The sequence below is a fragment of the Rutilus rutilus genome, assembly GCF_951802725.1.
Source record: "Rutilus rutilus genome assembly, chromosome: 9".
Lineage (NCBI taxonomy): Eukaryota > Metazoa > Chordata > Actinopteri > Cypriniformes > Leuciscidae > Rutilus > Rutilus rutilus.
Window position 1 is genome coordinate 7,220,358 of NC_140223.1, and position 27,706 is coordinate 7,248,063.

Genomic DNA, 27,706 nt, shown 5'->3' on the forward strand with positions numbered 1-27,706 from the left:
ATTATGTGTTTTCTGGTGCCGTTTAAAATTGTTCAGTCTTGAAAAACTCTTTCCACAGAGAGAACACACATAAGGCCTCTCATCTGAATGAACTTTCAGGTGTTGTTTTAGATGTGATGCTTGAGAAAAACTCTTTCCACACTGAGAGCAGGAGTGACGCTTTTTGGCTTTTGTTTCTTGAATTTTAAAGTTGTGATGTTCCTCCTTAAATTCCTCCAGTTCTTGTCTTTGCTCTTTCACTTCCATCCGATCTAAAATAAATATAAAATTAGAATCAGTTAAAGTGAACCCTGATTTAACCCCTTAAACCCGAAGTGTACAGCCGGCGGTGAGAATGTGAGAAAGTCCAAATGTAATATAATGTATATTTTCAAAAAATTATAAAGTGTTCTATCAAACGATACTAACCTTTTGACTCTCCTTGCTATAGTTTTGGAGTTATGAGTCTTTAGTTTTGTGTAAGTCACTCAGAAAACTTCTCTAAAACGCCCTCAGGGCTTACGGGTTAATAGCAGAAAGCAACAGAGATCAAGTGTCAGACCTTTGATGTGCCAAAGTTTAGTCCTGCCATTCTCTTGCTAATATGATCAAAATGAGTTTGACAACTGTTATAGCCTACAAGATTATGATTAAAAGTACATTAAAGATGACGATTAAAATTATATAAGCATTTCTATAGAATTTTTCATTCATATACTGATTATTATTTCACAGCTACCAAAGCAAACAACAATGAAGAATCAAGAATGGACACCAACCTATTTGTTCCTCAGTATCTTCATGTTTTATTCTGGATGGTTCTGGATCACTCATGTCTTCAATCTCCTCTTTAATAAACTCCATCTTTAACAGTCACACAGATTTCAGCTGCTACTCCTGGAGTTTGTCCTTCTCTTGTAGGATGATGGGAATATTCCCAGTATTTATTGGTGAATTGTTGTGTGAGGGGCTTCACTGCAGGTGTGAACTGTGATCACTGTGTGATACTGACGCCCACAGGACCAGATCTGGAAAAATCAAAGAATAGATACTGGATTACCTTAACAGCAAAACACATGTGGTGCTTAAAATATATTTAGTTCAAATATAGAGCATTTTGATTGTTACATATTAGTAGTGTGTATAAAACTGCTCTAGGTTGCTAATTTTTATGTAACCCAGAATATTATAAGGATACAGGTTACAGAGCAGAAGTTATATTATTATCTAAACTAATCAGAAATCTAACACAAGACGACAGAAATCCACTTAATATGCAATATGCAGACTGAATAGAGGAGGTTTGTAGTATAAGTAACAATTCTTTTAAAAATGTAATTCTACATGTTGCTTCGGTAGCAAAGTTGTTTTGAAACAAGTTTACCAGCCGCAGAAATACAGCAGTTACTCCTGAACACAAGCAGCGCTGCGCTTATAAACACTACTTTATTAGGCATTACTGAAAAAAGATAAAAGAAGATGCCATTGAAACTTTTTATGAAGACAGTCATTTATCTTCAGATATACATTCAAATAAAAACTCCTCAGATCTGCACTAATCACGTGAATGACCGATTTCAAATTCAGAGTCAGAAAGAGAGTTTGCAGGTGTGGTTTCTGTAGCCTTTAATAGTATTTTTAGTCATGTACTTTAACCTGAGGGGTAAAACATTAAAAACACATTCAATAAGGTCAATCAACATTTATTTATTAAACACATTTAAAAACAACACAAGTTGGCCAAAGTGCTGTACGTGTCTAAAAATTACTCATTAAAACACTCAACACAAAACAATGGCTCAATATACAACACTGATCAGTGTCCCAAAACCTAGGGGCAATTATATGCCACAGCGTAGAGGTGTGTGTTCAGCGTAGAGGTGTGTGTTCAGCGTAGAGGTGTGTTTTTAGCATAGAGGTGTGTGTTCAGTGTAGAGGTGTGTTATCAGTGTGTTTTCAGCGTAGAGGTGTGTTTTCAGCATAGAGGTGTGTGTTCAGTGTAGAGGTGTGTTATCAGTGTGTTTTCAGCGTAGAGGTGTGTTTTCAGCATAGAGGTGTGTGTTCATAGCCTGGTAATACCAAACTCTGCTACTTCGCTTTGCTTCGTAGACAGAGTCTGGAATGGCATAATAGAGAAGTGTTTTCTCTCTCGCGGGGGGCGCTTGTCTGAAGTTTAAAATCATTGGTTACCCGTAAGCCAATCACATAACGTTTGGTTATGGCGTGTGTTATGCGCATGCTCAGCCGCATCTAACTTCCACTGTAAACACATGTATGATGCGAAAACAAAACCATCGAGCGAAATACCGGAGTGAACATGGCTGTGCGCGACTTTTGCAGATTATGTGAAGTAAAAATCAACGCATCCACGGTACAATCAGCGTCTATGTCACGGCTCTCAGCCCGCCCTCTGTTCTTTGATTGGCCCGGCTGTTTTCAGGCCGGAGGCAAACGGAAAGCTATTACGCTGTATCAGACTGACTACAGAAGCGAAATGAAATTGAGCGGAAGTAAGAAGTCTGACGTAGTCAGGCTAGTGTGTTCAGTGTAGAGGTGTGTTTTCAGTGTGTTTTCAGCGTAGATTTAAAACATTCTAAAGAGTCACAGGATCTAATATGCAGTGGAAGAGTATTCCAATGACATGGGAATGCCACAGAAAATGCACAATCTCCTTTGTTTTTCATCTGTGATTTGGGAACATGTAAGAGCAAACTCTGGGATGATCTTAGGCAGGGTTTCTTAAACTCGGTCCTGGAGGGCCACTGTCCTGCACAGTTTAGCTCCAACCCTGATCAAACATACCTGAGCGAGCTAATAAATGTCTTCAGGATCACTAGAAACTCACAGCTTGGTGTGTTTGATCAGGGTTGGAGCTAAACTGTGCAGGACAGTGGCCCTCCAGGACCGAGTTTGAGAAACCCTGATCTTAGGGGTCGAGCGGAACAATGATGCTGTAACAAACGTTCTATACACTCCGGAGCAAGACCATGCAAACCTTTAAAAACCATTGGTCAAAACTTTATATTGGACTCTAAAATCAACAGGAAGCCAGTGCACAGAGGCCAGCACCGGAGAAACTCTAGACCATTTCCCTGTGCCTGTGAACAGTCTGGCACCAGCTGCAACCTTAATAGCAACTTTCTAGACAATCCCAAATATAACGAGTTGCAATAATCCAGCTTGGCAAGCCAGACCTACATCAAGATGTTAGGTCTGGCAACTCACCATTGGCACGGCTCAATCCGAGGGGCGGGATAAACGGTTGTCTCTCAAAATCCCTCTGCACGCAATAGGATAGCGCTACAACCAATCAGAGCAACGAAGAAGACTAGTTGGTATATTAAACTTTTGCCGTATCCAGTCCTTCTTCCTTTTTTAAAAATAACTTAAGTGCCGTTCTTTGTTTTCTCAAAGAAAAGCTTAACTCCAAGTCCTCCAGAGTCGAGGCCAAAGCCGATTCGAAAGACTGTTCGCCAGCAGCAGCTGCCATTCTTTGTTTTCAAGAAGCAGGGAACTGTCGCAACTCCGTCGTCATTATGTTAAGCCCGCCCCGCCTACTCTATACACAATGTGATTGGCCTGACCTGAGTTTGGTTTTTCCAGCTCGAAAGTAAACGGAGAGTTGCTAGACCACACTGGCTGCAAAATAAATTTTGCTGCTGCTAGGGTGCATCTAGATTTCTAGGCTAGCAATGCTCGGCAATTGATAGAAACTACTTTTAACCCATGGCAATGACTTGTTTGTCCAATTTCAGCTCAGAATAAAAAATTACACCAAGGTTCCTCGCTTGGGTGTTGACATTAGTGACTAAGGGGTCAAGATGTAAAGAAAGCTGTTTGATAGGATACATTTATAGGTGTTTAACGCATAAAGTGATGATCCTGTAGTTTGTCTGACACTAATGACGTGCTTGATGTGCCAATTTACAGAAGATCTCAGACATCACCATAATGAATGAGGTGAAAACAGGGACTACTGAATGAGATGATGCTTTTCAGCAGCTCAGTTAAACGTGTTTGTTAGACTGTTAATTTGCTAATTGACATTCACAGTTTTGTTTTGCACTAGGGCCTCTTCTCAAGAGTACATTCATCCAGTAATGAAACAAGTAAAAGATGTGTTCGGCTTGAAGCGATGCTGCACAGATTGATCGATGTATGACACGTAGAGCCACTCTCTAATCGCTCTCTCTGTTCCTTGATACTGTTGGAGAATTTCATTTGTCTCATTTAAAAGTCTAAATGCAGTAATACCAAGCAGAAAATAGGTCACAGGGATAAGAGAATGGAAAAGTACCCAAAAACCTGTAGGAGGGATGCAGGTGTTGGGAAGCACTGGAAGAAAAATGTGTTATATAAGATGTTTTGAGATGTTCCACCAATAGAAGAAGGTCTAGGGGAAGATGTTTGTAATGGTGGTGAGAACACAAGGAGTGGCAAAAAAGAAGAGATAGATATAAGGGTGCGATAAGAAAAAGGTATAAGCCATGAGGACTGGCAATGGTAACTTTAGATGGCCAGCTGGCATCTCACTTCGTTGAATTGCTCCATAAAGTTAATTCTTCTGAGACCTGGAACTTCGACTCTGAAAGATTTCTTTGAGACCCGAACCAAAAAGACTTTCAATTTGCCACAACAATACATACATTTCTCATACACCGATCGGTCTGCGCAGCGCCGCTTCAAGTCTAACACACCTCAAGTCTTTATGAGGGAGTCATTGAATCATTCATTCAAACACTGAGCAATAAAGCCGGAGATAAAGAGTACATCGTCATATCCTTTGTGCAGATTCTTAAATGTAAATGTTACATCCCTCGACCCGTCTAGGGGAAGTAACAAAGGAAAAAGCGTAAACGAAACAAAAACAAAAGGAAAAAGGGATAAAAAAAGCGAGAACACACTTTAATCCTCAGTCCCAGGCGGAAAATGACGACACCAGATTAGATATAAACAAAATGGGTTTTATTTTCAAACTATGGGCCTGGTTTCACAGACAGTGAAATGTGACAAACACATTTATCAAAAAATGTCAAACTTAAAGCCTGTTTTTACATGAAACAAATCAGTTACACTTTTTTCCCAAAACAAACTTTTTTTTCTGTTTATTTCTAATAATTGCATATTCTTTCAGGACACAGTACACTTAGCAAATACGTAAATTACATGAATATATCAAATTCAAATAAGACCCATTTAGCACACGACCCATCCTGAGATTTTTTTTGTAAACTAACCATTAGGAAAGAAACAAATAATTATTTACACTTTTTTTCCCCTGAAGTTTCAAACACTCTTTTAGTTCCCTGATCAAACTACAAACAAGTCTTTCTAGTTCTCTAATCGTTTCACCAAATTCTCAAAGTTAAACTAGATATTGTTCTTTTAGGAGCAACTCCATATTTTGTTCATCTCACAATATTTATTTGACTGTATTTGACATGTAAATGAAACGTTGCTCACTGCAACAACTTATAATATTTCTTCATGTGCCTGAGAAATCTACACGAATATCTAAAACTCTTCTCACGCTCAGGACAGCAGTAACGGCTTCTCTCCAGTATGAGGTCACTTTAACATCAAATGTAGACTTTTTCTCGAGTCTCCTGCTTCTCACCTGCACCTAGACACATTTTATCCTAGATAATTTGCTTTAATGTATTTAACATCAAAAGACGAATACTGCTCACTTGCAACATTTTTTCAAATGAGTGTGAAGGCTTGATAAATGTCTAAAACTCTTCTCACACTGAATACAGAGATACGGCTTCTCTCCAGTATGAAGTTGCTTGTGTGATTTCAGGTGTGCAGACTGAGTGAAACTCTTGTCACAGTATGAGCACTTGTAAGGTCTTTCTCCAGTATGAATTCTTTGGTGCTGTTTCAGATGCTCATCTCTAGTAAAGCTCTTCCCACAGTCACAACACACATGATCTCTCACATTACTATGTATTTTTTGGTGCTGTTTAAAACTGTTCAGCCATGAAAAACTCTTTCCACAGAGAGAACACACATAAGGCCTCTCTTCTGAATGAACTTTCAGGTGTTGTTTTAGATTTGACGATGAAATAAAATCTTTACCACACTGATCACAGTTGAATGGTTTTTCTCCGGAGTGATGGAGCAGATGAACATTGAGACTTAATGCTTGATAAAAACTCTTTCCACACTGGGTGCATGTATATGTTTTTTCACCAGTGTGAAGTCTCATGTGTCTGCTAAGGTTTCCTTTTTGTGTAAAACTCTTTCCACACTGATCACAGTTAAATGGTTTTTCTCCAGAGTGAACACACAGATGAATTCTGAGTCCAGATGTATATAGGAAACTCTTTCCACACAGTGAGCAGGAGTGCAGCTTTCTGGGTTTTGTTCCTTCAGTTTTGAAGTCACAGTGTTTCTTTACGTCATTTAGTTTTTGTCTCACTTCCATCTGGTCTGAAATAAACAGATTAAGTAGTCAATAATCAGTTCAAGGAGGATAAGTGTGAAAATTAAAGGGAATATTTAACAGAAAACAAAACCGGTTTCTGTCTGAGTATAAAGCATCAGATCTTTGATGTTCAAAGGTCAGTTCTGTCATTCCCTTGTTAAAGGCACAATCATTTTCACTGTAATTTTCACCACTAAAGGTCACTTATTAAAAACAAGAACAAAGATGTCACTTGATGATGGGTGAATGAGAGTGGAATCATGGGAGTTGTTGTCTTCACCTCCACAGCCGATGGAAATCATGTTCGAGGCGACCAGGACGAGGCCGGTTGTCGCTCTCTCACGGCCCTCGGCCTCGTCCTGCTCGCCACAATGTTCATGGGTGAGCTAATCTAGTTTTATTAACATTACGGTGTGTAGGAGCTGAGGCGGAATCAAACCGCAGTGACTCTTTCAGACTGATCAAGAAGCAGAATCCCATAGAAAGCCCAAATCAACAATCTAGGACACTAAATAAAGTGGGCACCAGCCAGTCTGAGCAAACTAACGAACCCCACAGCTAAGTACTTTATGGCCATGTAAGCTTGAAAGAGATGAGCCTTGCTAAAGGAAGAACGTTGTCATTGTTAGGCAGTTTGTATAAGACGGATTGGTTTGGAGATGGCAACGCCTGAGCCCCACAAGGAAAACACCAAAGAGGTTGTTTGATCCCACGACAGATAAACAAAATCATACCTTCTTCTCAGTTTGACCTGAGCTCTCTTAAACCACAGAGACTTAGGGCCCTATTTTAACGATCTAAGCGCGTGGTCTAAAGCAGGGGTTTTCAACTGATTCTGTGCCAGGGACCACCACTCTGACTAAGTAATTGGCGGCCCACTATTGTGTGTGTGTGTGTAGTGTGTGGATTCCTTTGTCAGATAGCACATCCGGAAGTCGAATTGAGGAAATGGCATTTAAAAAAAAAAAAAGAAAAGAGTTTGTCATGTCATTTTGCTGTGTACTGAACCTATTCATTGCTCCATCAACGTTTCATGCCAAATCACTATATTTCCTTGTTTAAAATGTACTGCAAGATGCAGTTTCTTTCCAAACCGCGATAAGCGCCGCACCTATTTTTAGCCTAAACGCGATATATCCTCTCGACTAATCAGAATTCTCTCTCTCTCTCTCGCTCTCTCACCCTCAAATCACTCGCGCTTATCGCGCCAGACGCCCAATTCGCCTCATTCGCGCGTCCGCGCTAAACGCCTCATTCGCGATACAGGACCTCCAGATGCGCGTAAACACGTCTTTACATTGACTTGACATGAAAATCACTTGCGCCAGACGCTCTATTCGCGAATTTTCAAGGTCATGTCGTGATTTGTTTTATGTAAAGCGGACAATGGTTCTACTTTTTATGGGTTCGACACTTTACTGAATGCCAATGTAATTATTACTGACAGACTTGCTTTTTTTTTAAGACAAACTTTTTTATTATGGAAAAAAAGTGATTTTAATAGTGAAATTACGTAGGCTGGAATGCATGTCACGGACCACATGCAATGCCGCCGCGGACCACCAGGGGGCCGCGGACCACCGGTTGAAAACCCCTGGTCTAAAGTGCAAGACACAAGTGCACTTAGTGCATGTCCGAATCCACTTTTGCTAGTTTAATGACGTGAAAAATTGTCGGCACACGCGGCGTATGGTCTAAAAGGGTTGTCCCTATTCTCTTAATGAGTAAAGGGTGTGTTTCAGGCTTTACGTGCAATAAGCCAATCAGAGTCTCATCTCCCATTCCCTTTAAAAGCCAGTTGCGCTCGCGCCATGGCGGATTGCCATTTGCACGGCGGAATTTGGTAGTGGAAAGACTGAACGCGTCTCCAGAGAGGAGACGGATCTGCTCCTGCGTGAGATTAAAGCTGTGTGTGTGTGTGTCTGTGTGTGTGCACGAGGTTAAAGCTCAAGCAGACCATCTACGGGACAAGCCGGATTCCACCATATATTTATGTACACAATAATAATCTTTTACATTTTAATACTTTTATTTTTTTATATTTTGCATGTTTTTGTGTTGCTGCACGTCCCCGTGTGTGTGAGAAGCAGAGTGTATGTGCGTATTGGACCCGCCTATAGGCGCATATTACTAACGCGCTCTTTAAATAACAAAAAAAAAAATATTGTGCCATTGACTTTAAACCAGGTTTCAGTTAATGGCGAAGACTATTTCAGTTGCCTCAAAATCGCAACGTGCAACAATGCGCCTGAACACACCTCGTTTTCAGACCAGCAGCCCGGGGGCGCACAAATGAGCGCAAATGCATTTGCTATTTAAACAACGTGGCGCAGGACGTGAAAATGAAAACTGCTTAAACTAGCAAAAAACACTTACGTTGCAAGTTACACTTGCATTGCATATTAAAATGCATCAGATTATTCCAAAACAATACTAGACGGACTTATAATCAAACATCGCTCAAATGCATAAATCTCTATCGTGTCTACCACCTATATATGTGACTATTACCCTTAGATCACATATAATTAATGCAATTGTTATAAATATTGAATGGTTGATTGAAAGTGAGCCTTGCATGGTACCAGTGTGTGTTTCTGTTCATAACTCAGTAAATGACTTGAAAGAAATCCGTGTAAAATGTTTTATATTCTTTTTATTTTGTCCATATTGTACTCTACTAGAACGGGAAAGTTAAGAGATCACAGATAACGTATAATTTATTAATTTTAGAGGAGGAGAAACAGCCATCTCTGAACTAAAGACGGAAGGGGTTTTCGCACCAGAGGAACCTTTTCAGAGTTCCTAGAACTATTGGCCAAAGTACCCGGATTTTGGTGTGTTCGCACCGCAGAAACTAGGAATGATTTTAGTTCTAAGAACTCCTTTTGGAGGAACTAATTTAGCTCCTACTTCAGAGTCGGTCTAAACCATCATTATGGTTAGTGTACGCTGATTGGCCGAACACACGCGAAACACCAGCACCCGCCATTTTAAAAAAAGCTTTGTAAACACGCCGAGGAGAAAATCCAACGCAACTTGGAGGGGACCAAGCGAAACATGATTATAAATGTATTTCTGCTCAGCTGGTGACACTGGACATCAACCACACGACATACGCTAATAACTTTTCATTTACTGTTTACTTTCTATGCAAAACATTTATATCTAATAATGTATTAGACAGGATTGTTAGACACCAGGGGCGCGGGAAGTGCTGCAGCGCAACGCAAATGTTTGTTCATTAACATTTATTCATTTTTAGCATTTGTAATAAACACTTTAAGTGGGCTATTTAAAGAATTTAGCGCAGAGTGTTACGTAATATTGTGTGTACACAGAAAGAAATCATCCGCAGCAGCTCAAAAACAAACAAACTTCTGAGCGCAAGTCCACCGTCTGGCACTAGGCAGGTTTTTTGCGTTAATTTCTATTTCCTGTAGCTGTGCAGACTCCTTTATTGTATATGACACCGTAAACAGCCCAATAACCCTTTTCTTTAAAGGCTTAATATAGGCCTATGTCCCGTTGACCGGTCCGTTGCATTACGATTAAAAGCAGTATCAATAAAGTAAAAAATGTGATGTGCAGTCAGGTTCGAGTGTGTGCAAAGTTTAACCGAGTGTTCTCACTGATATGCTTGTTGTGATTCACAGAGTTTTGACGAGTTCTTGATATTGTTTCTTATTCAACAGTGGTGACACCCCCCGGTTTTTGGATGTTTTAATCTAACAATTGTACATATTGTGCCTTTGATACAATTAAAACTGCTATATACAAGGTTATGAACGTTTAGATGCATTTCTCTATCGTTTATCATCCAAATTATTGAAGAATCAAGAATGGACACCAACCTATTTGTTCCTCAGTATCTTCATGTTTTATTCTGGATGGTTCTGGATCACTCATGTCTTCAATCTCCACTTTAATAAACTCCATCTTTAACAGTCACACAGATTTCAGCTGCTACTCCTGGAGTTTGTCCTTCTCTTGTAGGATGATGGGAATATTCCCAGTATTTATTGGTGAATTGTTGTGGGAGGGACACCAGATCTGCAAAAATTCAAAGAGAAGTTACTTTATTACTTTACTTACATTTAAATTAACTGAACATGTCTGTTTTCTGATATAAAAATAGAGAATTCAAGGCAGTTACATACCAGTTGCATTTAAGGTTTGTTTAATTCTTGTTGAAAGACAACAGGTCAACAGGAAACAACAGGACCTTCATGTTTAACTGAGCTGCTGAAAAGCCTCTTTGTCTCCAATAGTTCCCTGTTTTCACCTCATTCATTATGGTGATGTCTGAGATCTTCTGTAAAGTGGCACATTAAGCACATTTTATTGGTGTCAATAGGCTGTGAAAAACTCTCTGCCAACATATTATTACACTAAGAAATCTGGACACGCAACGCATTTCTTTATGTTAGTAACGTTACACGTAACCTCTGGAGTTGTTTTATGTTAAACTCTGAAATCTTGTAACATCTCTCACCTGCAGACTGGAAATATACGGCATCCGAAGAAAATATTCCACATTTGTCCTTCATTCACGATCGTTAACAGCGTCACTTTCAGCCTCGGTTGGTTAAAGTTTCAGCTCGTCTCGAGTCTCTCCTCCTGCTTCTGGCTTCTGCGCATCCTCAGTGCGCAGAGTGTCACGTTTCTTAAAGGGGCCGCATATTCTTAATGAAATCACCTTTCGTCACTGATACGGAGCAAATACACTATCGTCAGACTTATGACTTCGACAGTCTAGTTACCTGTACTGGGTTAATCAAACCTAATCAATACCAACAAAAATATATATTTTCGTAGAAAGACTTGTGTCTAAAATTAAAGTTATCCAATAATAACTTATAAATAATAACTGGTCCCTACATCTTACAGGTAACAGTAACAGTATAGTGAGATGGGAGAGAGATAAATTACACTAAATTACTTTGGTGGAAACTAAATAGAAATGATCATTCTCAATTAACAACTGTGACAAACACATACATTTATCTTTTTTTTCCCCCTAAATGTTCTCTTTTGAACTAAAAGCCTAAAAGAGTTGTTTTGTGCAGTCTTGTGACCACAAATAAACAAGAGCAAACAAGATTGAATAAGTACATGTTCTTTTATGTGAAACAATGATAAAGCCTAATTTGAAATGTTCTGTTAATAGCCCTTGAGGCCCGACTGATAAACCTTAAGGTGTTTTTCAGAATAAATTCTGAAGTAAAGTTTTTGCCATACTGATCACATATAAATGGTTTTGTTCATTAGATGGACCAAGACTTTGTTTTATTCCTCATGATTAGATATATTCATATCATTCACTAGTAGTTCCCATATTTTGTTTTGATAGTACATGTAGTACTACCACTCAGGGGCGTAACTTTCATCTAAATGTTGGGGGGGGGACAATTAACATAACTTTCCTCAAGATCAATTTTTGAAGGGGACACCAATAATATAGGCAAAATTTTACTTTCTATGGATATGTGTAGTACACAGAGGAAAGCCTTACTACTATTATTAGTGTAGCTAGCATGGAGACCGTGCCATCTTCTCAAAGTTTCTCTCTGGTTCATTGAAAAAGCTGACTAAATTGACCAAAATATTCTTCATTGGTGTGCGAAATTTACAAAAAATTATATTTTCAGGGATTTTATCGATAACAATAGGCTAATTAGACAATATTTTGCTGAGTGTGTTAACTGCCGAGGACAGCCGACTCCTAAAGTTTTTGATATTCTTCATATTCTGTGTGGAGGTCAGTTCACAGCAGTGACGAGAAATAATTTTTCCAATAAGTTTCAATAGATTTTTACCTTCATTGGCATTTTTACCTTTATAAATGTATTTTTAAACCTAATTATATGCATGCATCATCTTTTGTGTCAATTTCATACATTTAATTAAATTGAATTATAATAATAAGACACAATAGGGCTGTTACCAATCAAATTAAATAAGTATCAACAAAATCTTTGCAATGGAGAGGAAACACAGAAGCTGCATTTGAAATGGCATTTAGATGCTTTTGCACATATTAATATTGATACTGTATATAAAATGATTTAAAACATGCAAAGATAATTTAAATGTGAAATTAAAACCGCCAGTAGGTGGCAGCAATTCATTGTTAATGAGTGAGTCATTGAGATTAAGCTGATTCATAATTCAGTAAGGAAATGCCTCGTGTGTTTCTCAGAGACGCAAATACAGTGCTATGGCTTAGTTTTCAACTATTTTCGTAGGGGAAATAGAGTTAAAACAGGCAATATGGTGTCTAAAAGTAAACTTTTCATTTATCAGTTTATTAAATCACATTTATTATCATGTTAATATCTGGAGAAAAACTGTACTCTTTGTGTGATATTATATTAGATTAACAATATTAAATGATATAAACTGACTAAATCACACAGTGAAAGCGTGAAAATCTAAATGCGCACCCGCACTTGTCTAACAGTTAATCTACGTTACACATAGTGTATGCGTACACTTTATGGGTGTGTGTGAGGGAACGGTTTTAAACGATCGCGGTAAACGCACAGACTGTATAAAACAAGGTTATAATCGCCAACATAGCGAGGCGGACTACATCGGTGACAAAAGTACATTGGTTATCATAAAAAAATTGTCATGATTTATTGACACAGCATAATCTGTAGCCTATTAAATAAAAAATAATCACTTCATCCTAGGTTTAAATTGAATAAAATAGCCTTGACTTACTGGAGTTTCACAACTGAAAAACCTTGTTCTCTCCCACAGTGGACCAAAGCACTGTGAGGGAAGCGAGGGGGACTCAAAATGTAAAAACGTTTTTTGTTGTTGCCCCGTTTGCATTTGTATTGTTTTTACTACTTAATTATTTTAAGTATATATCATTATATTATTTACAATACAGATTTTAATTATATTTTTAGGAGGGGACAACCCTCAGTTAGGTGGGGTCCTGAACCCCCCGACCCCCCCGCGATTTCCGCCTATGCTACCACTACAAGCAAACTTACCACTAAAAAGAAACAGATCATTATTTACACTGCAAGAATTATTATCTGAAGCTACAAACACTCATTTAGTTCCCTGATCAAGCTACAAACAAGTCTTTCTAGTTCTATAAAAATTTCAGCAAATTCACAAAGTAAAAAAAGATAAATATGTTGTTCAACTCACTACATTTAAAGGAGAACTCCGGTCAATTTTAACATTGAGCTAATTTTTTTGTACATTTGGAGTGCTGTCAATACAGAGAACAACGACAAAAATCGGTGTTGCCTACACCGAGTTATTCTATTTTTAAAATTTGCGCCCTGTTGACTTCAATGGGGCAATGTTTAAACCTGCTTTTAGCCTCTTAACATCCTTGATGTGTCATTACAAGTGCACAGGTCATGTGAGTGATTCCTTCAGAGTGAACACGGTGAATCTGACTGCAGTAGATGTGAAAGATATTAATAAAAATTAAGTTAATTCAGCCAGCGCTCATACCTGTATTTACTTCCTGTTTTCGGTCGAAGCCCACAGTAGTCGATTGTCGAGTTCTCCACTGTTGCTTAGTTACCTATGATCACGCACGTGAACTCAACAATCGACTACTGTGGACTTTGACCGAAAACAGGAAGTAAATACAGGTATGAGCGCTGGCTGAATTAACTTAATTTTTATTAATATCTTTCACATCTACTGCAGTCAGATTCACCATATTCACTCTGAAGGAATCACTCACATTTTCTGTGTAATGACACATCAAGGATGTTAAGAGGCTAAAAGCAGGTTTAAACATTGCCCCATTGAAGTCAACAGGGCGCAAATTAAAAAAATAGAATAACTCGGTGTAGGCAACACCGATTTTTGTCGTTGTTCTCTGTATTGACAGCACTCCAAATGTACAAAAAAATGAGCTCAATGTTAAAATTGACCGGAGTTCTCCTTTAATTGACAGCATTTGAAATGAAAATGAAATTTTGCTCATTGTGATGAATTATATATATATATATATATATATATATATATATATATATATATATATATATATATATATATACAGCTCTGGAAAAAGTCCACTGCAAAATAGTAGTTTCTCTGGATGTATTACTTATATGTATTTGTTTGAGTAAAACGAACATTTCTGATTTATTCTAACAACTAATGACAACATTTCTTCCAAATTACAAATAAAAATATTGTAATTTTGAGCATTTATTTGCAGAAAGTGACAACTGGTCAAAAACACGAAAAAAGATGCCATGTTTTCAGATCTTGAATATTGCAAAGAAAACAAGTTTATATTCATTTTTAAATAACGCAATACTTATGTTTTTAACTTAGGAAGAGTTCAGAAATCCATATTTGGTGGAATAACCCCGATTTCCAATCAGCTTCAGGTTCATTTGGACACATTGCTGTTGGGCGACGTTATCTTTAAACCACTCCTGGTGAAAAAAATAAAGCATCTTAAATTTATGTAATGGCTGGTGACCCTCCATCTTCCACTTTATCACATTCCAGAGGTTTTCAGTGGGGTTCAAGTCTGGAGATTGTGATGGCCATGACAGGGTCTTGATCTTGTGGTCTTATCAATGCTCAGGAACATTGTCAGAGCAGATGGAAGCATGTTTTCTTCCAGGATAACCTTGTATGTGGCCTGAGTCACACGTCCTTCACAAAGCCAGATTCTGATCTTCTCTGAGGAGTCCAGTTTTCAGATTTGCCCAACACCTGGTCCTCTAATGGTTAGACAGAAACCTGGAGATGCGTACATCCCCTCTCGTACCCACTGTGTAATTTGGTGGAGGATTGGTGATGATCTGGTGGTTCTTCAGTAAGGCTAGAATCGGGCAGATACGTCTTTGCGAAGGATGCATAACTCTAGCCATGTACAAGATTACCCTGAAAGAAAAATTGCTTCAATCTGCTTTGACAATGTCCCCCAACTCTAAAGGCCCGTTCACAGCTAGAACGATAAAGATATAGTTCTAAAAATCGTTCTAAATATAAAAGAATAGCCGAGTCCACACCACAGCTAGAACGATATAGAGGAACGATATCATTGGGATCAGTTTCAGAACGACTTTTTCCCAGCTGTTGAACGATAAAACACTGACAGCCAATCAGAATCCATTCAAATTTGAGAGCTTGCGCATTTAAAATGGCAGATGGCATTGTGGAAAAATTAACACAAAATACTTAACACAATTCAAAAAACCACACACCCAAACTGCAAAATACCTAATATATCCTGCAAAATTAAGCACTGCAACCAAAACTACATATAGCATTATCAAAATCAAAATTTTGCACGAAATGGAAATACCAGATTTTTGTCTAACCAACTACACACTGTTGGGCATAATGAAAAGCATTCTCATCTTTAGTATGCTTTGCCATAATACTAAAATAGTTCAAATTGTAGAAAATTCTAGATATTGTTCACATGCACAGAAATATTTCCAGATACACACACATGCTGTTGAAACATTTTTATTTTTTTATTTTTCACCAAAGAAGTCAGTGCAACATATGTACAGCAGATAAATACAGAAAAATATGCTCACAAAAAACAGTAAACTGAAAAAGATTGAAGTGTTAACAATTAAGGGAATCTCAGAGAAGTCGGGAAAATTAAAGTGTGCCATTTTTCTGCATGTCGCAGGAGACGATGTAATCAAGGTATTCAACACGCTTAGATTTGATGATGTTGACGACTTCGAGACATTAAAAGAGCTGTTTGCCAAATACTGCGAACCACGAAAAAACCTGACATACCCGAGACATCTGTTCTTTATTAGAGCACAAGGCCAAACAGAGTCGATTGATGCTTATGTGACAGACTTAAAGAATAAAGCGAAGGATTGTGAATTTGGAGAACTTACTGAGTCACTGATAAGGGACCGAATTGTTTGTGGTATTACAAATGACCAGATAAGAGGCAGGTTGTTACGGGAACCCGATTTAACCCTACATAGGTCAGTGGATATTTGCTGTGACAGTAAAGTGAGTCAAAACCAATTAAAACCACTGCAAGAAGACACTGAAATTCCTGTGCACAAAATTCACAAGCAGAAGAATGTGAAAAAGAAAAGAAAAATCAGCCAAGAGAATGCACAAGATGAGGATACAATCACGAACCAAAAAAATGCCCTGCATACGGACAGATATGCAAAGCCTGCCAACAAAAGAATCATTTTGCCAAGAAGTGCATGACTCACACACAAAATGTTTCTTGGAACCATTGAGATGAAGGAGACTGAACTGTATCAAATCAACGATGAAGTGAAAAAGAAAGAACTGCAAACTGGAGTAGAACAGTGGACTGAAACCCTCAATGTAAACAACCAGAAGCTCATTGTAAAGTTAGATTCAGGTGCAGACTGTAATGTCATATCAGTGCGAGAACTGGATGCGTTAAAGGTTGACAGAAATAGTTGGGGGCCTTAAGCAAATAAATAGGTAATTTCGTGCAAATTCAAATAAAAGCGCCACATTTGGCACAGATGTTGCTCAGGTCATACTGAAATGATTTAGCAAGGGCGATGGAGCCAGCGACCCTTAGGGCCAAGATGATATTCCAAAAGATATCAAGTTTGTATTTGTAACTCATGTGGTTCAAAAGTTATAGCTGGAACCCTTTTCGGGCAGCGGCCATATTGGATTTGGCCGCCATCTTGGCCCCAAGGGTCGCTGGCTCCGGCACCCTAGCTAAATAATTTCAGTATGACCTGAGCTACATCTGTGCCAAATTTGGCGCTTTTAGATGAAAGGCCCCCAACTTATTAGACATTGGAATAACATGACTTATGTTTCTTCTTATTAATAATTATGTATTAAGCCATCCAGCAAAACCTCTTTGTATGATTACATACCTGATAATTTGGGTTGATTTCACAATACATCCCAAACATATTTATTACAGAATTAAGATAGGATGTTTTAATATGATTAAAACTCATTCTCTCTGTTCGATAAATAGATCAATCAAGACAATGTCACACAACTGTGGGAAAAATTGACTCAAAAAGTTTCTTATCAGCTCAAAAAAAATAATGTACTCAAACAGTTTATTAAATGTCCAAATAGAGACAAATCTGTTCAACAGAAATAATCAAGTCCAGCTGATATGCAGCGGAGGAAAAACAAGAGCTGGAAATGACCTGGGCTAGAGAATTAAATGATGGAATTTTAAGAAAGGTGCCGGAGTCAGAGACCACTGAAAAATCCAAAAACAGGTAAGTTCAAAAGACAAAAAAAACCTCTTACTGAGGCCACATTTACACATAGCCGGGTATTTAGAGAAACGAATATTTCTCCCCCTCTGTTTTCAAAAATAACATCGTGCACACAACATCGTTTTCAAAAAAGTTGTCGTTTACATCAACCCGCATAAATACGCCGTCGAGCAACATCATAACTATGCCAAACCTATGGGCGGCAGTGTAGGGAGAAGGATAAAGCCATGCAAGCCAATCAGAATCCTCAAAATCGACAACAACGAATAGCACGAGCGACTTCCAGTTCCTTTCAAAACAACAGACATGGCGCGAGGTTCGTTTGTGTGGACAGACAGCGAAGCAAATGCAAACAGGCCAAAAGCGTTTGCACAAAAGTAAAAAATGAGTATCACCTTAACAGCATCCATGATCAAATAGTAGCCAAACAAACTCTAAACATAGGGCGCTCACATGACGTAAGCATTTTCTGGCGCATAGTGTGACGTTTGAGAACCTAAAACCCCGTTTCTCCCAGTTGACACGGCAACACATAACCGGCGTTTTCAGAAATCACTTTGGCCGCAGTTTTTAGAAATAATCGTTTTCTGGGATAAAAACGGCGTTTTCGTGTAAATGACAGGCCAAAACACAGGGAAATATCTGCGTTTTCCCATCGTCTAAACGGGGCCTGAGAAACAAAAAATACAAAAAGCTTGGCAACAGAAAATCAAACTGGCAGAGAGAGCTGTAACAAAACAGGACCACATGAACAATCTGACAAAAGACAAAACAAACAGAGGAGTACTTATAGGATGCAGGTAATAAGTAACAGGTGAAGATAATCAGCCTGTGAGCTGAACAATTAGTGTTGCTATGGAAACACCAACCCAGAAACACAGAAAATAGAAAACAAGACAAAAAACTCCGGGAAGGCCAGTGGACAGCCAGAACTGTGACAGACAAAATGTTGTTTCTGTTCTCCAAGCTTTTCACTAAATTAATAAAATGAAAGATAGGGTAGGTAATTTCTGAGAGACTAGCAATAGCAAATTAGCTTTGAAAGCATGAGATCCCACCCTCCCTTCAGAGTGTCTCCAAAGAGCTCGGGTAGAAAGTTGCGGGTTGCCATCTTGTAATTACGGCTACAACATGGCGTGAAGCGCAGCATTGGACCGAATGCAGTGACTGGACGAACATTTTTGCTCCTGGGACTTCCACACAAGATATATGTGCATGTTTTCATATTTAGAGCACTTATTGACTGCCATCAGGATGTGAGCAGAGTTTCAACCAGTAAAACAGAAGAGTGTTTATAAAAAAAACAATTGCCTACCCTACCTTTAATCTAGATCAGGGATGGGGAACATCGGTCCTGGAGGGACGCTGTCCTGCAGAGTTTAGTTCCAATCTAAATCAGGAAAACGCGTGCATGCTAGAAATAGAACCGACGCCTATTTTTCACGCGACACGCAAGTGTGTTGGAAGCGTTTCCAGGCAAAATAGAATAGGAAAAGATGTTTGTATGTCATTTTGACATGAATACATATTAATAAATGACATTTTGATGTTTGAAAGTTTAGGTTTTGACATAAATGCAGATATAAATGTAATTAAAAAAATATTATCGATTTTCAAATATTGCACCTGTCAATACAGATCGAAATATTCTGTAGCCTATTTTGCCGTCAACACTGCCGACGGTGTCTTTGCTGCTATATATTTATGTTTAACATTAAAGGTGCTCTAAGCGATGCCGGGAGACGTAACTTCTTGTTGACATTCGAATTGTTGTCAAACAAAACGGAGGCTAGCTCGACCCTCCCTCCTCCTCATCCCGTCTCCTCCCTCCTCCCCTCCCTTACGGCATAAAGGAAGTCACTACAAACAAAGTTAAGTTTTACTGATACTTCATTCAATGTGTAATGTCGCCAAGTTAGATAAATGCTTTTATATATTGCAGAACAGAATGCAGAAAAAGAGAAACATCATCTTAAAATAGTTTCGCCACCTGAGGTTATAACTATAACAAGTTAGCTCCCACACAAGGACGCAATAATAGCAAGATAACGTTAGCTTCGCATTTCCCAGTGAGCATAAACAACGGCGGCGTCGTAAACTAATTTAGTCAAAGTTGTCAATAGCCTATAAATGAACATTCAAATTCATAACAAACAGTGGGTGAAAACAATCATTCACACAAATTGTCGCCCTACTGTGAATTTGCTTGATCATTTACAATAGAGATTGATCGCTAGCTTCTAGAAACATATGTTCTATTCACCAAAGTTAACGCTGACCATACGCTGACTGCATAGTTCTAGCTAATTACATCCTTGTGTTGGTTTGGCGAACATGAACGTCAATTTAGAAAGAAAAATGGATTTACCAGTTCTGCAAAAACAGAGCAACTGAATGTCGGATTGTAAGCCCTTCTGCCGGCGGAGTTCTCGCCACCTTTCGAAGGTTTTTCCGATGTAAATTCGGTACTTCGCGCGTTCCTTATCCTTGTCCCTATTCTTTGCAATTTGTTCATCGGAACGTCGTCGCTTTGGTCGTGTGTCGGCCATAATTCAAACTTCCCTCTTCATGCTTCTCTCTCCTCCACACCCCCTTCATGTGTACGCGCACTAACCCCCCCAAACCCCACCCTCAAATACATCTTGCCAGTTATTGGCTGGAACACTGTTTGTTGTGTTTCGTGGTGCGGGTGAGCCCAGTTTGTTTTTGTTGCCGTTTGTGGAGCCTGTGGTGTCTACAGAGACCACGTTTTTTTACAGTGTGTTCAGGGGACAGGCAGCTAGCGGATAGTGAGGAGATGTTTGCTGTATGTGACAAAAAATGTTTTGGCCTAAAAAACGCGTGACATCACTTAGAGCACCTTTAAGTATAGGCCTTCCACAACTCTCTCCCCATATGTCTAATATACCAATAAGGCTTATCATGTCACCTATCAGCAGCAGCACCGCATCAGACACGTTTCTGGTGTGCAAAGAAATATAAAATGCCACGCAGCTGACGCAACAGAAACGCCACGTTCACGCCACGCAGCCAGTGTGTCGCCGGCCTAAGATTACGTTTTGAGTGGATGGCGAGTGCGAGACGCCGAAATGGATGCCAATAAGATTCTGAATGGAAAGTTTACTTTTAAAAGTTTCCATTGACTAGACCAAAGTGATCTGTGTGTTTTGTCGTTGTGAACTGAGCTATCATCGCAGCACGTCCAGTCTAAAATACCACTTGATGGCCAAGCACACAGCTGATCCGAATTCTCTGATGCGATTATTTGCTCCAAGTGAGAATGTTAGTGTGAAATTGACCACTACAGTATATGCCAATGTTGTTTTCAATAAAAAAACATTTGCACAAAGCAAGCTGATCCACTTTTCCATGTTGATAAGTGAAAATGAGAAAAAAATAATGGGACAAGAAGAAATCAAGGGACATTTAGAATAGATAAAAATGTGCGATTAATTGCGAGTTAACTATGACAATGACATTAATGCAATTGATCGCGATTAAATATTTTAATCGTTTGACAGCACTAGTTTTCTAGTTAAAAATGGTGTCGTGTAAACAGCCCTAGGCAACAGACAAATGAGGGTTTTTTTTCAAGGTCTGAGCTAAACTCTGCAGGTCAGCGGCCCTCCTGGACGGACATTCCCCATCCCTGTGCTTTTAGGACCAAGTAACTCTGTATTTTATCTCATAGAATTTACTTTAATGTATTTTTTTATATATATATATTTTCATATGAGCATGAAGGCTTGATAAATGTCTAAAACTCTTCTCACACTGAGTACAGTGATACGGCTTCTCTCCAGTATGAAGTCGCTCGTGTGATTTCAGGTTTCCAGATAGAGTGAATCTCTTGTCACAATATGAGCACTTGTAAGGTTTTTCTCCAGTATGAATTCTTTGGTGCTGTTTCAGATTGTCAGGTGTTGTAAAGCCCTTCCCACAGTCACAACACACATGATCTTTTACTTCACTGTGTGCTTTCTGGTGCAGTTTAAAATGATCCAGCCTTGAATAACTCTTTCTACAGAGAGAACACACATAAGGCCTCTCATCTGAATGAAGTTTCAGGTGTGTTTTTAGATTTGATGATGAAATAAAATATTTTCCACACTGATAACAGTTAAATGGTTTTTCTCCTGAGTGAATGCGTAGATGATATTTGAGACCCGATTCACCAGCATAACTCTTTCCACACTGAGTGCATGTATACGGTTTCTCTCCAGTGTGAATTATCATGTGTCTGTTAAGGTTTCGATCATTTTGGAAACTCTTTCCACACTGTGAGCAGGAGTGCAGTTTTTTGGCTTTGTTTCCTTGAGTTTTGAAGTCATGTTTCTCCTCCACTTCACTCAGTTTGTGTTTTTGTTCCATCACTTCCATCTGGTCTAAAATAAAGGAGAAAAAATATGAAAATTTAAGTTAACATTACTAACTAAAAGACAACAAGAGATCAGAGGTGTATTCCAGAAAGCAGGTTATGTGACATACCTGGGTTTGTTTAAGTAAGCGGAGAACCTTTCAACTTTCGGTTCCAAAACCGGAGGTAACTTTTACCGTAAGTAGCCAAATCAACTTATTCTCTGAACATAACCTGATGAGGCTCCAGTGGGCGTGACAGATTGCGCACAATATTATAGTTATATCAATATATAAAGTACTATTAAAAGAATGTAATGTTTATTTTATCCAAGGTAATTTTTATACATTTTATTAAGCAATTAACTCCACTGCAAAATTAATAGTTTCTCTGGATTTATTACTTGCATTTCTGTATTTATATACCTGTATTTGTTTGAGTAAAATGAACATTTCTGATTTATTATACAAACTACTGACAACATTTCTTCCAAATTTCAAATGAAAATATTGTCATTTATTTGCAGAAAATGACAACTGGTCAAAATAACGTTTTCGTAATAATGAATAATAATAATGTAATAATGTTTTCAGACCTCAAAAATCCAAAGAAAACAAGTTTATATTCCTTTTTAAATAACGCAATACTTATGCTTCAACTTAGGAAGAGTTCAGAAATCCATATTTGATGGAATAACCCTGATTTCCAATCACAGCTTCAGCATGAGTCAGTCACATTGCTGTTGGGCGACTTTATCTTTATGTCACTCCTGTTTTTTTTTAATGGCTGGTGATACAAGCCACACTCTTGTACCCACTGTGTAATTTGGTGGAGGATTGGTGATGATCTGGTGGTTCTTCAGTAAGGCTAGAATCAGGCAGATGCGTCTTTGCAAACTATGCATAACTCTAGCCATATACAAGATTATCCTGAAAGAAAAATTGCTTCAATTTGCTTTGACAATGGTCCCCAACTCTAAAGGCTCCACACCAGTCCACACCACAGTCATACCATGTCAAGTATGACCATATTAGCCCGGTTCTGCCAACACTGCCATGGCTCCCTATTAAACATCGTTGATAATACCCAGAATATCAAAATTGGCAGTAGATCCTTTTCCTATTTAGCACCAAAACTTTGGAACAGTCTTCCTAACATTGTCCGGGAAGCAGACACACTCTGTCAGTTTAAATCTAGACTAAAAACACATCTCTTTGACCTAGCATACACATAACACATTATAGACTTCATAAATTCAATGTTAGGCTGCGTAGATTAGGTCAGCCGGAACCGGGAACACTTTCCATAAATCCTGATGTACTCGTTACATCATAAGAAGAATGGCGTCTACGCATGTGCTCGCCGTCAGCAGGTTTGCGTTTTTGAAGTTTGAGCAGAGAACTTAAAAATGTCAAGTCTTGCACCTTTGAATCTATTTCAAGGTTAGCGTTCTCGAGCCACCAGGCACTGTTGTTGTCCGGATGAGCGGGCCGGAGCGCGTTAAGAGTTTTCTGTTAGAACGGCGTTGTGTTAGTGACCCCTAAGTTAATAACTAATGATCTTTGCAACGGAAATGAATCAATCAAAACTAACTTTAGCTGGACAATAACTTAATTCTAGAGCTGCTATAAAGCCCAAACAATCTCTGTTACTTTAATTTCCTATTATCAATGTAAAGCTGCTTTGAAACAATCTATATTGTTAAAAGCGCTTCATAAGTAAATGAAGGTGACTTGACTTGACACAGCTATAATAATAACGATATAGAGGAACGATATCGTTGGGATCAGTTTCAGAACAACTTTTTTCCCAGCTGTTGAACTATAAAACACTGAGAGCCAATCAGAATCCATTCAAATTTGAGAGCTCGCACATTTAAAATGGCAGATGGCATTGCAGAGAAATAAATTATTAAATAATAATAAAAAAAAGTCCAGAAAAATCCACCAATGTTTGACAATTCAAACTTTAAGGATACTTTAAAGAAAATGGATATATGGAAAATAATCGGTCATACCCTCCTAATTAATGGTGAAGTATTAATGGAAAATTACCTCTGGTATCCAGTGGTAGTTTCAACAACGTTGTCTTGCTTCCTTTGAAGTTGCAGTGAAAATGACTAGCCGATGTTTTTATTCCACTATATTGACTACATCAGCTAAATTTACTGTTAGATTAGATCGATTACACAAGATTTACTCAAAACATAGCATGCTGAGGACATCTTCTGGTTACAGCCGTACAAATGCCACAAGAACAGCAAAAACATGTTCACATGTTGTACACTTTGAAACAGCAGCACATGAGATCAGAATAAACAGACCGTTGTCATTCGTTGGTGTGGACGCAAATATAGTTATCATTATAGTTATCTTTCTTGGTGTGAATGGGCCTTAAGGATTGTTTTTTTCCCACAGGACAATGCTCCAATCCACACAGCCAGGCCAATCAAAGTGTGGATTGAGGACCACCAGATCAAGACCCTGTCATGGCCATCACAATCTCAGACCTGAACCCCACTGAAAACCTCTGGAATGTGATCAAGAGGAAGATGAAGGGTCACCAGCCATTAAATAAAGCCAACTTGCTTTATTTTTTTCACCAGGAGTGGCTTTAAGTCTGAACTCTTCCCAAGTTAAAACATAAGTATTGCGATTTAAAAAATTGATATAAACTAGTTTTCTTTGCATTTTCGAGGTCTGAAAACATGGCATATTTTTTCTTTATTTTGACTAGTTGTCATTTTCTGAAAATAAATGCTCTTAATTACAATACATTTATTTGAAATTTGGAAGAAATGTTGCCAATAGTTTGTAAAATTAATCAAAAACGTTCAGTCAAACAGATACAATAAATCCAAGGAAACTGCTAATTTTGCAGTGGTCTCTTAATTTTTACATGATATAAAAATAAACATATACAATTCGCATTTCACACATCATTTGTCTGTATTCAGATGTTTTTATTTTTGCAACAGGATGTTTTCTATTCTACAATGTATTTCTATAATAAATAAACATACAGTATATGACATATATCTTACCTTTCAAGCAATGTGGCGGCAAAATGACTAAACTTTTACAGCCATGTTATCTTTGCAAGCACAGGCTGTTGTTTAGTTTAACAAGTCTTTCTTTTTATAATAGAATTAGCATCAAATAAACAATATAATTCTTATTCACATTGATTAAAGATTATTAAACGAAAAGATTGAAAATTAATTGTGCAACCACTAAATATGTGGTGATATGCACAAAGTATGTATAAAGCCATTAAACAAAAGAAGAATAAAGAAGTAGTAAGGCGCGCTATTACTTAGCGTCCGTTTCATGGTGACTCGTCAATTCGTCGCTCTATTGAGAATGTCTTGTGTGTTAACCCTGAACATACTCTAGATTGGCTTAACTTACTCCCGGACGCGTTTTTGTAACCATCATACTTCGAGTAAGCAAGATTTGGGTTAATCGACCGAGAGTTCAGGGTATCTTTGACAGTAAGATAACCTTGCTTTCTGGAAAACCCTCCAGGTAACTGTTAGTATACAATATCAGATCTTTAGGGGATAGGTCACCCAAACATTTTAATTAGCCCATGATTTACTCTCCCTCAAGACATCCTAGGTGTATATGACTGTCTTCTTTCAGATGAATTCAATCGGAGTTATATTAAAAAATGTCCTGACTCTTCCAAGCTTTATGATGGCAATGAATGGCCGTTTCTGTTGTGAAGTAGGGATGGGAATCTCTAGGCACCTCACAATTCGATTTGACGGTGTGCGACCCCCTTAAGACTTAGCTTTAGCTTCTGCTGTAAGCTAGGCTAGTTATTTTAGTCAATAAAGTTTTAAATATGGATATTTTTCTTACACAAATGCATCGCTTCACTTCAGAAGGCCTTTATTAACACTGCAGAGCCATGTGGAGCACTTTTATCATGGATGGATGCACAACAAACGGCCATTCACTGCCATTATAAAGCTTGGAAGAGCCAGGACATTTTTTAATATAACTCCGATTGTATTCGTCCGGAAGAAGAATGTCATATACACCTAGGATGGCTTGAGGGTGAGTAAATCATGGGGTAATTTCAATTTTTGGGTGAACTATACCTTTAATGTGAAATAGGTTAGTTCTGTCATTCACTTGTTAATATGATTAAAATTTAGATTAAAAATGCTAGAAACAAGGTTATGATTTAGATCTATTTCACAGCTACTAAAGCAGTCAACAATGAAGAATCAAGAATGGACACCAACCTATTTGTTCCTCAGTATCTTCATGTTTTATTCTGGATGGTTCTGGATCACTCATGTCTTCAATCTCCTCTTTAATAAACTCCATCTTTAACTGTCACACAGATTTCAGCTGCTACTCCTGGAGTTTGTCCTTCTCTTGTAAGATGATGTGAAAATTCCCAGTATTTATTGGTGAATTGTTGTGGGAGGGTCATCAGATCTGCCAAATTCAAAAAGAAGTTACTGAATTTATACTGAAATACTTGTTTTAACAGTAACACCCCCTCCCCCAGCACCAATGGCAGAGTTCTTGAACTGATTTTTTTCAACACAACTTGACAGCTCAACAATAAAACATAAGCCATGTGAACTTGAAACAGAACATTTTATTTTATGTTATTTTACATTAGGGTTTTTGTTTATTTCTAAAGAACCCCTGTTCTGTCTGTGTGCATTATAGTCACTCTGTAAATCAACTCTTTTTTAAATTCCTTTTAAAAAAGTCACAAATTGCATATGACTAGGATTATTTATAATGAATAAACCCAGACAAATAAGCTAATAACATTGTAATTATTAATGAATTATCAGTCTTTTATTATCTGTATTCCAAGCTCTGCTAATGTATGTATGAAATATTATAGATTATCCAAATTAAAAACCAATATCATACATACCGGCTTCTGGTGATGTCTGGGGTATTCGCTTATATATTCATCATTAGGTAGGCTACTACCTGGACAGAACCACTAATAACTGTTTTCCCATTCAACCATATATTAGGAGAGCCTTTTGCGTTTAACGAACTCTACGCGTTGAGCTCTACACGACGCGGCGCGTGTTTGCAGCGCATTATGTCACACTCCGTCGCTAGGGAAACAAAGACGCTAAAACGCAAACGCACACAAATAAACTTCTCTTCTCTCGCTCTCTTTTTTTAAAATGTAGCCAGAATAGCTCCTCGTCAAAAAAAGTTATTAAAAGTCGCAGCAGAAATAAAAAAATTGCCAAATGTGGTGACAAAATCCCAAGTTGGCAACACTTTAAGCTTCAACTATTGAAAGTTTCAGCCAGAGAGCAACAACAGTCCATGGTTTTTCGGCACTCGACTCATCTCGTCTCTCGCGTTTCTCTCTTCCGCGCATCCTCAGTGCGCACGGTGTCATATGTCTTAAAGGGGCCGCATATTCTTAAATAAATCACATCTACACTAAATAGGCATACACTATCATCAAACATGTCTTCGAAAGTCTAGTCACCTGATGTTGTTCTATCAATATCTCGAAAAATATCTATTTTTGTTAACAGACTTTTACTCTGGTCAAAATTAAAGTTACACTAACTTGTTTTTGAAACCGTTTCACATTTTCACGTTTCAAATTCACATTTGCGCCCATATGCAGGAAAACAACACTCTTGTTTGTATGTTGTTTGATCGTAATATACTTGCCCATATTGATCCTACATAATAAAAGAAACAG

The 27,706-nt window shown here is 38.2% G+C and overlaps 1 protein-coding gene and 2 long non-coding RNA genes across 2 annotated transcripts; all 3 read right to left on the reverse strand.

The window, feature by feature from the left end:
- LOC311296657 (uncharacterized protein) overlaps nt 1-27,706 on the reverse strand; it is a 116,960-nt gene that overhangs the window by 50,634 nt on the left and 38,620 nt on the right.
- Nucleotides 4,928-11,062, reverse strand: LOC311296676. The gene is made up of 4 exons (XR_014628660.1): nt 10,905-11,062; nt 10,570-10,724; nt 10,264-10,462; nt 4,928-6,414 (listed from the first exon to the last, which is right to left on the reverse strand). It is a non-coding gene; the product is annotated as an uncharacterized lncRNA (long non-coding RNA).
- LOC311296686 lies at nt 15,874-27,372 on the reverse strand. The gene is made up of 3 exons (XR_014628671.1): nt 26,903-27,372; nt 26,247-26,445; nt 15,874-22,019 (listed from the first exon to the last, which is right to left on the reverse strand). It is a non-coding gene; the product is annotated as an uncharacterized lncRNA (long non-coding RNA).